At 32.5% G+C, this 12,300-nt stretch overlaps 1 pseudogene across 1 annotated transcript; it reads left to right on the forward strand.

Annotated features, from left to right (window-relative positions):
- Positions 1-3,381: 3,381 nt before the first annotated feature.
- LOC107002426 lies at positions 3,382-8,336 on the forward strand (annotated as a pseudogene). The gene is made up of 2 exons (XR_001454513.2): positions 3,382-3,648; positions 5,816-8,336. The product of XR_001454513.2 is annotated as a zinc finger CCCH domain-containing protein 24-like (transcript).
- Positions 8,337-12,300: the final 3,964 nt, after the last annotated feature.

The following is a 12,300-nucleotide window of genomic DNA, read 5'->3' on the forward strand; positions in this document are numbered from 1 at the left end:
TCCTCAAACTATATGTACATATATATGTCATGCATTTTCGATTTCTATGTTATGATAATTTTGGTTGTGTTTTTAAGATGATTAATTCCCCCTCATGGTTAAATTAGTAAGTATTGTTGCTTAAACTATATGTGCATGTCATGCATTTTCGATTTCTATGTTAAGAGTTTGGGTGAAATCTCTAGATGTTCTTTTGATTCGCCTTTGTCTGGTTCTAAATGTGACTTGAATAGCTTCATTTATAGTACGAACAATCAACAATTTCGTAAGCTTGGACTTTTGTTGCTGACATAAAATTATTTTTTTTCCCCCATATTTTCATTCATGTTCCATCCATCTTTCGATTTAGAAATTAAAAATATTTTGAAGCCCGGACACGAGGATGGACTTTGCTTGTATGCTTGGGCCTTTAGGGTTGTAATCATGGATACATTTCAGAAGATGGGTTTTTAGCCTCGTTATCTTATCTCTCATATATCATAAATTTTGTAATTTTACCTTGAGAAAAAAATTTAACCATGTCACTAAACTTTGAGAAAAAACATATTTATATCGTCTACTAAAAAATGAGCTCATTTATGTTAATATCGTTCAACAAAATGCCCATTTATGTCATTAATTTTGTAAGTCTTCTATGAAACAAAACAAAGAAGAGTGGATCTCTCGTAAATTCAATTATTATCTTAATTTATTATTGTCATAATAAAAATCAACTAATTAATTATAATTTATAAGTTTGTAATCTTTGTTACAAATAATTTTTAATCAAATCACTACTATGAGTTGTCGATTCATTCTTCTATAGGCACACGATCGATGATAAAAATAACTTTTATTCTACAAATATGAGTAATTTTGAAATTCAAATGCCTCTTAAATTTTGTTCATTTATTGGCCAATGTGGTTCAATTAATTAGCAATTACTGACTGAACTTGATCAGAAGTCCACGCCCTCTCACTCCATTTTATTTAATTGTTTTTTCTTTGATTTAAAAATTACACTATTCAATATTGAAAAGTTTTTAAAATTAATTTCTCAAAAAATATATTTATGCAAGTATAATATTATATAATTAGTATGTATATTGATTATATACTTATGGCTAGATGGTCTTTTTTTTTTACGTTTAAAAATGTTGTCTTTTTTTTTGTCGCTCTATAATAATATTCAGTAACTATAATAAATTCAATCTAATCCTATAAGTGGGGTTATAGAGAGGACAAAATGTATATATGCAGTTTTACATTTATCTTTTTGGATAAAAACGTTATTTTTGATTAATGACTTTAATTAAAAAGAAATATTTCTAATTGATGATCCTCGAAAATCCTCCTTTTTTAATGCGATTTTAAAACTGATAATTTGAATGAGCTCACACAAATTGCGAGAGTTAATAATCCTGAATTCGAATTTGTCATAATATAACGTACTCCTCTAAAATGTGTCATTTATAAGTGGAGAAAATTAGGGAAATATATTTAAATTACTATTTGACTACATAGAACTAAACTTTAGAAAAGAAAATATTCCATTAAGTTTTTTGCCCAGTGGAAGCAATATTAAAACTTTTAAAATAGTTTATAAAGTTTTTTTACCCATATGAAAGCATTATTTAAACTTTTCTCCTGTACCTGCCATTAAAGGATAGGGACGTTACATAACTCTATGGACAGACAACTGCAAATAAATAAATACTTAAATTTAGTTGAGTCGGTTCAGTAAATGATATTTCATACGAAAAATACGTATGAGTGGTTATGTACTTATGCTGATGTGGTAACTGGTGGTATCCGTAGGTAAGACATCAATTACCTATATCAATACCTTCTCAATCGAGTTCGTTGCATTAAATTTGTTTAATGTCGTTTTCGTGTCATGACTTCATGTGTAATTTATGAGGTATTGCATGGGAACAGATTTACCAATTCGCCTCCAAAGAGTAACAGTTGTGAATTTTCATGATTTCAACAAAAAAAAAAATTGGTTCTACTTTCAACTATAGTCAATTAATAATATGTACAAATGTGTTAAAAAAAATTTGTTAGTTGAAATTAAATCATATATTTTGGGGATTTCCAGTTATTGGTGCAGTTTTTAATAAGATTGCAATATACGCAATTGATTTGAAAATTTTATTTGTAATTAAACAGAATGTAATTAAGGGTCTAATTGATTATGGTTGTTCATTAATAATAATCATGGTCGTAATTAATCTGCCTATTATAGGAGATGAAGGTACATAATTAAAGTGATGACAGCACTTTAATTAACATGATAATCTTTTATACTTGCATCATCAGTTTGATAATATGTTTGTTAGCAGATATTCTAAAATAATATATAGTATAATGTATTAAGAGATATTATGATTTTCCAGTACATAACGCTCCCATAAATAAATAAATAAAGCACAAAAATTTCGTTATATTTGGAAAAGATGGAGTCATATTAGGTCTATGCAAGTCAGATTGTTTTTACGTTTCGGATATGAAGTCTCCTTCGAAACTTTAGACAAAGATGTTATATGTTGAGATTGAGATATTGAACGTTTATATATCTTATATACGATACACATTTCAGTGATTAATCAGACGAATAAGTCAACTTCAAAGTTGATTTGTTATACGAATAGTGCGTTAAAACTCGTGACCACCAATTAAAGACAGTCGAAAAGATATGATATAGTTGATCCACCCTAATTGAAATGTTAATGACTGATTTTATTGTTTAAATTCATAATCTATAAATTAAACGAAAACGATATGATTGGTCAAGAAAGTATATTAGGCATGCATAATATTTTAGGATTAATGGAGGTGAAAGTGCTAACTCAACAAGGCAATTGTTTAAGAATGGATAGAATAAAAAATAAATTTAAGAAATACTTTTTAACGTAAGATAATGCTAAATAATATGTCCATGATAAACAATTTCGAAAAACTCATCCACAAATGTCACAAACACAGTCATTTCTACGAGGTTAAAATTAAAATTTCTAAAAAATGCAAGTGCCATAAGAAATGTAGTTCTATAATTTTAATCTAAACACTATATTGTATTAATAATTCTTGAAATGACAAAACTAACACACATATAGTAAGAGATTAAGGACTAATTCACCCTCGATAAACTTTCTACCTTCTACAATTAAAGATTTGAGATGAAAAGTTAAATTTTCTTTTTTTAATACATATATTTTTAGATTATTTATCGTAAATTTTTAAAGTTAAAATTATAATTTTTATTTTATCTTTATTTAAAGATTATGAATATAAATAAAAATTATATATACAAAAATATAAATAAAATATTTTATTAAAAATACGACAGATAATTTAAACGGTAAGAGATATATATAGTCCAACTAATTCATAATATCTTACAAAATAAGTCTCCGCATTACTGAAAGAGAGCGGGCACAGAAAAATGGCGAAGTACTAAAAAAGGGAGAAGAGAAGTTCTTTGTGTTATCATAACTTTCTCTCTCTACTTCTTGTAGAAAAAGTATCACTTTCTCTCTCTATACATACACATCCATAGCTATATGTAGAAAAATGGTGGAGAGGAGCTGTTGATGGTGCTAAAACACTTTGCTTTTTTTGCTCAGAATTTGGTGAGAAAGAACTGATTTTTCACTTGAATTTTAGGTATGTTTCAATTTCATTGCAAAATTAGGACTTTGCTTTAGTTTGAAATTCTTTTTGATGGGTCAAGTTTTGTTTTTGTATATGATTTTGCTTTGACGTTCTTCAATCTGGTTTGCCCCTTTTTTGAATTTTAACTAAAAACATGTATGAATAAATTGGTATGCTTGTAAGTTCTTCAGGATTGATTTTGATTTATGGGGTTTTTGGGGGGTTTTGGTTTCACCTTTTTTGCTTTATCTGTAATTAGTGGGTAAGTTTTCCTGTACTTGTGATGGAAGAATTAACCTAAATTGTGGTTTGTCCCCGAAGGTTCAACTAAAAATAGCGGGTGGATGTATAATATGTGTATAATTTATATATCGGCTATGAAAAGTAAATAGTGAATCCAGTGGTTTGAGTTTGGGACTTCCATGATGGAGATCTCAATTTCGAAACCCCTTGCCAGCGAAAGCAAGGGGTCTGCCTTCTGGGTCGGTCGCACTAGGCTTGCCTAGTGCAGGTTATCTCTCCTATGTGGTTTGCGAGCTATTGCATAGGAGCGGAGGTTTTACCCTGTGCGCACCCAAAGGGTAGCGGCTGCGGGTTTTTCTTGTCATAAAAAAAAAAGTAAATAGTGAATTCAGGTAGCTATTTATGCAAAGATTCCAATTTTTCTATGGTATGAATGGTCCCATTAGGTTACCTAGAAGATGAAGGGAAATGGAAAGGGAAAAGTCTGACTTTGAAATAGTGAAAATGATATTTTCAATTTAGAGAAGTTGTATATGTGAATTTATCAATTGTTTACCTAGGAACAGATTGTTCTATTTTTAATGTGATGTGTGCCTTTTCTGTTGTCTTAAGAGTCAGAAATTCGGCTTGAAGCTCAATCCTTTTATTGTCTTCTCGTGAACCTTAAGGGGCTTAGTTATTTTTTCTCCTTATTTGAATTAATTAATGGGAATAATATTACTGTTTATGAATCTCTAGCGTTTCATTTTGTTGTTAGAGCTCTCACAAGTTGTGGCTAGTTTTGAAGATGGTACTCCCTCCGTTTTATATTACTTGGCCTGTGTTGTTAGAGGTATATTTTACTTACTTAACCTTATATGATTTTTTAAATTCAATGAACAAAACAATGATTTAACATGGAGTTTGGTGCCAACTAGGCTTGGAAGTCTTAATAGGAGTAAAGAAGAGGGGTCGGTGAAGCTACCCGTGTCTTAATAGGCTCTGGAATTTAAAATTGTGACTTCAATAATTTGGGAGTGTGGATACTTAATACTCCTACTATGGGTAGAAAGGGAAAATGTAATTTAACTCTCTTGACTCCCTAACTTGGACAAGTAAAATGAAATGTCCGTTTTTGGGATAGAGGCCCATTAATATGTAATGGAGGGAGTACTTGGATGTACACACAGTGCATACTGTTTGATTCATTCCGAAGAAAAACTTTAAAAAATCTAACGGCTTTCAAAATATCTAACCTCTGTAAAGTTAATCTTTGCATATATGAATGATGACCTCAAAGAAGACCCCTTTCCTCTATGTGGTATCTCAAAAAAATTCTCTGGTTCTCATCTTTGGCCATTTTCTTTCATTTCTTTTTGAAAAGATTTTTGATCGTTAGTACTGCTATATTTCTATTGTACTAACGGTATGTCATTTTTGTTTTGTTTTGTTTTGTTTTAACATCTTTGTCCCAATGTTTGAATGGTTCCATTAGATTTCAAGAAAATGAAGTTCAAAAGCAGAACTCTTTTGAGCCTGAAATAGTGGAATTTTCCCTTTATTTTGTGACAATGATATTTTCAATTCAGAAAAGTAGTACTATGTAAATTTCTCACTTGGTTACAAAGGCAGATATTTCTCTTTTCTTTTTTATGTGATATGTGCCTTTTCTGTTGTTTTGGAAGTCATAAGTCGGCATTCAAGCTCAATTCTTTTGTTGTCTTCTCACCAACCTTAGGGGGCATAGTTCCTTATTCTCCTTACTAGAATTCTTTGGAATTTTATTACTGTTTATGAATCTATAGCATTTCACCTAGTTGTTAGAGCTCTGTAAGTCGTGTCTATGTTTGACGATAGTACTTGGCTACGCACAACGCGCAAGGTCTAATCATATGTCCACAATAAATAGATAAATACATGAAATCTAACAGCTTACAATATATGCTTCCTATTGCAGCTCTTAACCCAGATTGTAACCAACCACTTTGGTATCTGTTAGTCCACCAACATGACTATGAGTAATCCGACTATTGAAACTGAAGATACTTTTGCCAGCTTGCTTGAACTTGCTGCCAACGATGATATAGAGGCCTTCAAAATATGGATTGAGCGTGACCTAGCTAGTATTCATGAGGTTGGACTGTGGTATGGGCGCCAAAAGGGCTCAAAGCAAATGGTTCTTGATCATAGAACTCCTTTGATGGTTGCTGCTACGTATGGAAGTATTGATGCTCTAAAGCAGATTCTTTCTCTACCTGAAGTTGATGTGAATCGTTCTTGTGGCCATGATAAGAGCACTGCCCTTCACTGTGCTGCCTCTGGTGGATCTCTGAATGCTGCAGAAGCTGTCAAACTTCTCTTAGGAGCCGGTGCTGACCCACACTCTAAAGATATCAATGGTCATTACCCTATTGATGTTATAGTTGTATCTCCTAGCTTTCACCCGGTTAAATCATGCCTAGAAAGCCTTCTGATGACTAGTACAATTGGGGACTGCAAGCTGCGGGTGTCAGTGTCCACTTCAAGCTCTTCTCCTCCACGTTCGCCTTCTCCTGGAAATAGATCACCATATTCTGCTTCAGACTCAAACTTTTTCCCCAAAGAGTGCAAAGTCCAGTGACCTCCCTTCATATTCTATACCAGAAAAGAAAGAATACCCTGTTGACCCCTCCTTGCCTGACATAAAAAACGACATATATTCTTCAGATGAATTCAGGATGTTCTCATTTAAGATCAGACCTTGCTCTCGTGCATACTCGCATGATTGGACTGAATGTCCATTTCTCCATCCAGGCGAAAATGCTCGAAGAAGGGATCCAAGAAAATACCACTACAGTTGTGTACCTTGCCCTGAGTTCCGCAAGGGAGCTTGCCAACGTGGGGACATGTGTGAATACGCTCATGGGGTCTTTGAGTGTTGGCTGCACCCTGCACAATATCGAACTCGGCTTTGCAAAGATGGTATAGATTGTAACAGAAGAGTTTGCTTCTTTGCCCACAAGCAGGATGATCTAAGACCGCTTTACGTTTCTACTGGTTCTGCTGTTCCATCACCTTGTGGGAATTCTGCTGCTGTCAATGCTATGGATTTTGCTGCAGCCATGGGCCTAATACCAGGTTCTCCTTCCTCAGTCTCTGTCATGTCACCATCACCTTTCACACCTCCAGTATCACCTTCTGCTAATGGAATTTCAAGCATGGGTTGGGCCCAAAGAAACGCCCCACCCTTGCATCTTCCTGGCAGCTTTGTTCATTCGAGTCGCCTACGGTCATCGCTCAGTGCTAGAGGTATACCAGCTGCAGACCTGTCTACATGTCCAGATTTTGATGTGCAACGACAGCAGTTCCTAAATGAGTTTTCCTGCCTATCCCAGCGTAACAGCATGAGTTCTGATTCTTTGAACCATTCAGCTCGTCCTATGACCTTTACCCGTGCAAATATTGAGGATTATTTTCCTGCAGAGAGCTCATCTCCTAGATTTTCTGATCGAACAGTAGCTCAATCTGTTTTTTCCCCTACCCACAAATCTGCAGTTTGCAGTCCATTTCAGCAGCAGCAACAGAACCTGTTATCTCCCATTAATACAAATTTCTCGCCAAGAAACATTGATAATCCTTTATTACAAGCCTCATTTGGAGTTCCATCATCAGGGAAGATGTCTCCCCGAGCAATGGAGCCAATCTCACCAAGAAATTCCCGTGTGTCAATATTAGCGCAACGTGACAGGCAGCAGCAATTTAGAAGTCTCAGCTCTCGTGATCTTGGCTCCAATGTTTCTGCTATTGTTGGGTCACCAACTGATACTTGGTTAAAGTGGGGTACAGATGTGGGAAAGCCAGACTGGGCTGTCAATACTGAGGAGTTGGGTAGGCTAAGGCAATCATCATCATTTAAGCTTGCTAACAATGGAAAAGAGCCTGATCTGTCATGGGTGCAATCTCTTGTCAAAGAATCACCACCAGAAATGATGAAGGATAAATGTGTTCGTCATGTCTCTGAACCTGAACTAACAGGTGCTGGTGCAGATCTTGGTGAAGGCTCTACGTCCCATTCCCAGATTGATCAATTGAGTGCATGGATGGAGACAAAAAACACTAATTGATTTCTTCTGTCTGCCCAAGCCTTGTTGGGTACCTGTAGAATTAGTTGAGGTGTGCTCAAGCTGGCTCGAACACCACCGTCATAAAGAAACATTCTAATTCTTCATTTTACTGATCTTTGACATCTTCAAAAGCAAGGTTCTGGTAAATAGTAACTACATTTTATTCTACTTTTCTTGACATGTTTTCTTAGGAGCAAGACAACCGTGGAAACTGATAAACAACAAGCAGAGGAAGGAGGTCCTAAATTCGGAAGAATATTGACCTTTTTTTGTACTCTATTTGAATTTGATTCTTGCTTTTCTTGACATGAAGATAAGCTTGTACCTTATTTCATTGTACTGAAACCAATTGATATGATCTTTCACATGAAGTTACTTCATTTGAGATTTGACAATCTCTTGTGATTTTTCAATCCACTTCTATGATGTGTTGGCTTTTGGAATAAATTTAGTGGTAGTAAATTTTCTGATGGGAAGATATAAAGACCATTTGAGTGGTTTCTGATGCAAGATGCTCAAAGTTGTGAGAATTAGTATTCCATCCTTAAATAGCCTTATCTAGTTATCTTTTTGTGTGTTTTCAATAGCATGGTGATATATGTAGATAAAGAATAATGGAGGATTCTTGCTTACTCATGGGAATTTAACTTGTGGTGTCAACTGTCAAGCCCCATAAGTTGGACTTGGGTTTCTTGGATGTGTTTCCTTTTCATATCTGCTAGTATCGGAACTAACCTTTCTACTGATAGGGATAAGGGTTGCGTACATATCATTATCATCCTATCTAGACCCCTATGTGTGTGTTAGGACCGAGGAATGGGCAGGGTGGGGGTGGGGGGTGGGGGGTTAGCATTAGTTGAGATGGTACCCCTATTACTTTCAATGAAAGACTCTAATATTTTTGTTGAGCGGTCAAATATGTAATTTTGATCCTATAAATTTATGTAATCTATACTTCCTAGGAATTCAGGTACAAGATACTATTATTACGCCTGGTCAATTATCCAAACATCTAACTTGTAATTGCAACAACCCAATTGCAAGAGCGGAGCTCTACCAACTGAGCTATATCCTGAGCCAAGTGCACTTTCAATGAAATCGCATAGATCATATAAAAATTACATATTTGTAAATACAAAAGCAAGTATAACATCAAGATCAATTGTATAATTCTCTACCTGAATTTTGTATACATCATGTGAACTTGGGCCATTGAAACCAGCCCAAACCCAAACAATTCGATTCTAACATGTAGTCCTAATAAAATTGTATGTTTGCCCTTCAAATGAGTTGATCTTTAATTTTTTTTTCCCTTTAGTAACTGATTTTATGCCTAGCGAGGGCATAAGTTCTTTAGAAAATGAAGTTACGATCTGATATAACTTATATAATATTATAATTTGAAAATATAAACTTGTGCTTTTTGCAAAATAATTATTTATTATGAGATACAAATTAAAAACCAGCCCAAAAATGAGACAAAAGTCCAGATGACCTATAGTCCTCTCTTAATGTTTTGTTTTTAATAATAATACTTGTCAAATATTAAAATGAAGTGGTGTATTGGTATTATTAAGGGGTGTAGCTTTGAATCTCCATGATTTGTTTTACACAAAAATACCATGAAATGACCTAAAGATTTGTTGAACATTTCTGAATTTTTCTTAGGTATTACTATATTATTTTCAATTCTAAATAGCTGTCACTCTTTTGAATTTCTTATATATTTGAATATTTGCAAGGAAATTTCATGGAAATGACCATATATTATAAATATAGCAAGAGTTATATTTAGTTATAAAAGCATTTTCCAAGAAGTATCCCAAAATTCAACTCAATAACTTATTAGTCCTAAATTAATTTGACTTAATTAGTATTAACAACTTAATTTCCTTGACATTTCCTATGTGGATATATTAGCAAATGAGAAAGACAAACGTGAGAGGAAGTCACTCTATGTGTCAATAATTCTGTTTTTTTCGTTCGATATTTGATATTTGATTTTAGATTCAATTATTTAAAAAGAAAATATAATTGTACTAAATTAAAATCAAACGCAATACTATGTCACCAAAATAATGTAGATTAGCAAGTATAATTGTGTACTTATCTGATCCATGATTACTCATACCGATGAATGACTAGGTTTTCATTTCTATTACTGTTTCGCGGGCATGACAACATATTGAAATATATATAACTGTCACCCTGATTGATATTTATATAAGAATTAGAGAAAAATTTATTTATAATTAATGAAATTCCGATACATTAATAAATCTAACTATAATTAATGAAATTCCGATACGTTATAAATCTTTGTCATGATAGGTCAAACCTACAGAACAACTCATAGTAGATTCATCAAACATATAAGGTTCACGATCCAATACTAATTTTAATTATCACACATCATACCCAAATTATCTAAAATATACATTTAATAATGTAATAATTGACCCTTTAATCTTTTTTGACATAGGTCATAACTCATAACCAATAACGTTTCCTATAAGAAACCTTTAAAAAACTCAAAAGCCATATGTAATAAATTATATTTTCATACATATTGAGTCCATTTCAAGTTGTAATTTAATTTATCTTATAATATTAAATCATATTGTATTAATTAAATTTCAAATGGCATCTTATTTCTTATAACTAAAACTTTATTAACGAATATTCCAAAAGGTACCGGTCAATACCCTTTTTTTTTTAATTAAATCAATCTTATCCTTAAACCTTGCTCTCTTTAATTTTTTCTGTATAAAAACCACACAACCTATAAGAGACTCCAACCTATAACCTAAAATAAACCATTTTTTTGGAATCCAAACTGAAAAAAATCGTTAATTCTTTTTTTCGAGATTCAAAGTCCTCGATCGTTTCAATTTTATGATCTAGATTCAGTATCACAAGTCATATCGTTTATATAAAATGATGCAGATGTTGTTAGCGGCAGCCTTTATGGCAGCTCCACTAACACTCCTTTTACCGCCATTTCGAAGCTTAAACTCGTTCGTGGAGTCGTTAGAATTTTTACACTATGAAACCACGTCAATATGTAATTTAAATACCGTTCTTCGTTTTCGCGATTTCTTCTCTAGATACATGGACATCCCTCATGTACTTCTCCTCTCATCTCCTCCACCTCCAACTCTAAGGTAGTAGTGGATTTATATAAGTTGTGCATTGTTTTTCTCTCTTTAATTTTATGAACAAAGTTTATTTTAAGTTGTAGCATGTTCAAAAAGCTGAAAATTTATGTTGCTTTTGAAGTGTAATAAAGTTTGAATTTGCTTTGTGAGAAGAAGACCAAAATACTTCATTATCTATGAGACTATATATTTGGCTCTTTGTATGTGCCATTGATCATATGATGTAAGTTCAGCCACATTTTGTACGGTGTAATTTCACGAATAGAGTCTAAAGAGGATGATGTATATGATAATTTTATTTTTATTTTAAGAGATAGAAAAGTTATTTCGATAAACTTCAACTCAAGAAAATAACAAAAGTGAAGAAATTATTTATGTTATTGTATTTCATAATGTAAATTTATTTAACACCATTAATATAATTTAACATGTGAAAAAGAATATTAGAGCAATAATAAAAAAATTTCGTACGATTTAAAGATTACAATTTATGAGTTCAAATCACGAAAGTAATTACTAATATTTGTATTAAAGTTAGTTATATCATACATTTATGAAGTGCATGCTTCTTCGTGTCTTATGTGAATACAAAATATGTTGTGCATCAAGCTATCTTATTTCTCCTTTTTAGCATAACTTAACATATTATCGTAGACTACTCACCATTTATAACATTTAATAATCAATGCTTATTAAAATAAAGTTACCTATAATTCAATGCTCATTAAAATAAAGTTACACATAATTATTTTTTAAATAATCAGATAGTATAAATACATTTTACATTATCGATGTATAGTCCATTCGGGGGTGACGCCTTCAACAAAATTTTCTCCATATTCAGGGCTCGAAATCGAGACTTCTGGTTAAGGGTGAAGCACTCCCGTAAGTGCATCACGACCCATGTTGGTGATGAATCGTTTAGTTAATACTTGACAAAACGTAAATCTTTAATCTAATTTAATTTGTTATCATCTTTTTTTACCTCTAAAAATAAATATTAGTACTCTATTTGTTTCAATTTACGTGACACTTTTTAATTTTTTAATCACACAATTTAGATTTGATCGAAAATTTACGCATGAAATCTTCAATTCTTTTAAAATTTAAATTTATATATTTGTAAACCAAGTAAAAAGTACTGTAAGTTATAATAATTGATAGTTCAAAATTATTAGAAT

Source organism: Solanum pennellii, chromosome 10 (genome assembly GCF_001406875.1).
Source record: "Solanum pennellii chromosome 10, SPENNV200".
Classification (NCBI taxonomy): Eukaryota; Viridiplantae; Streptophyta; class Magnoliopsida; order Solanales; family Solanaceae; genus Solanum; species Solanum pennellii.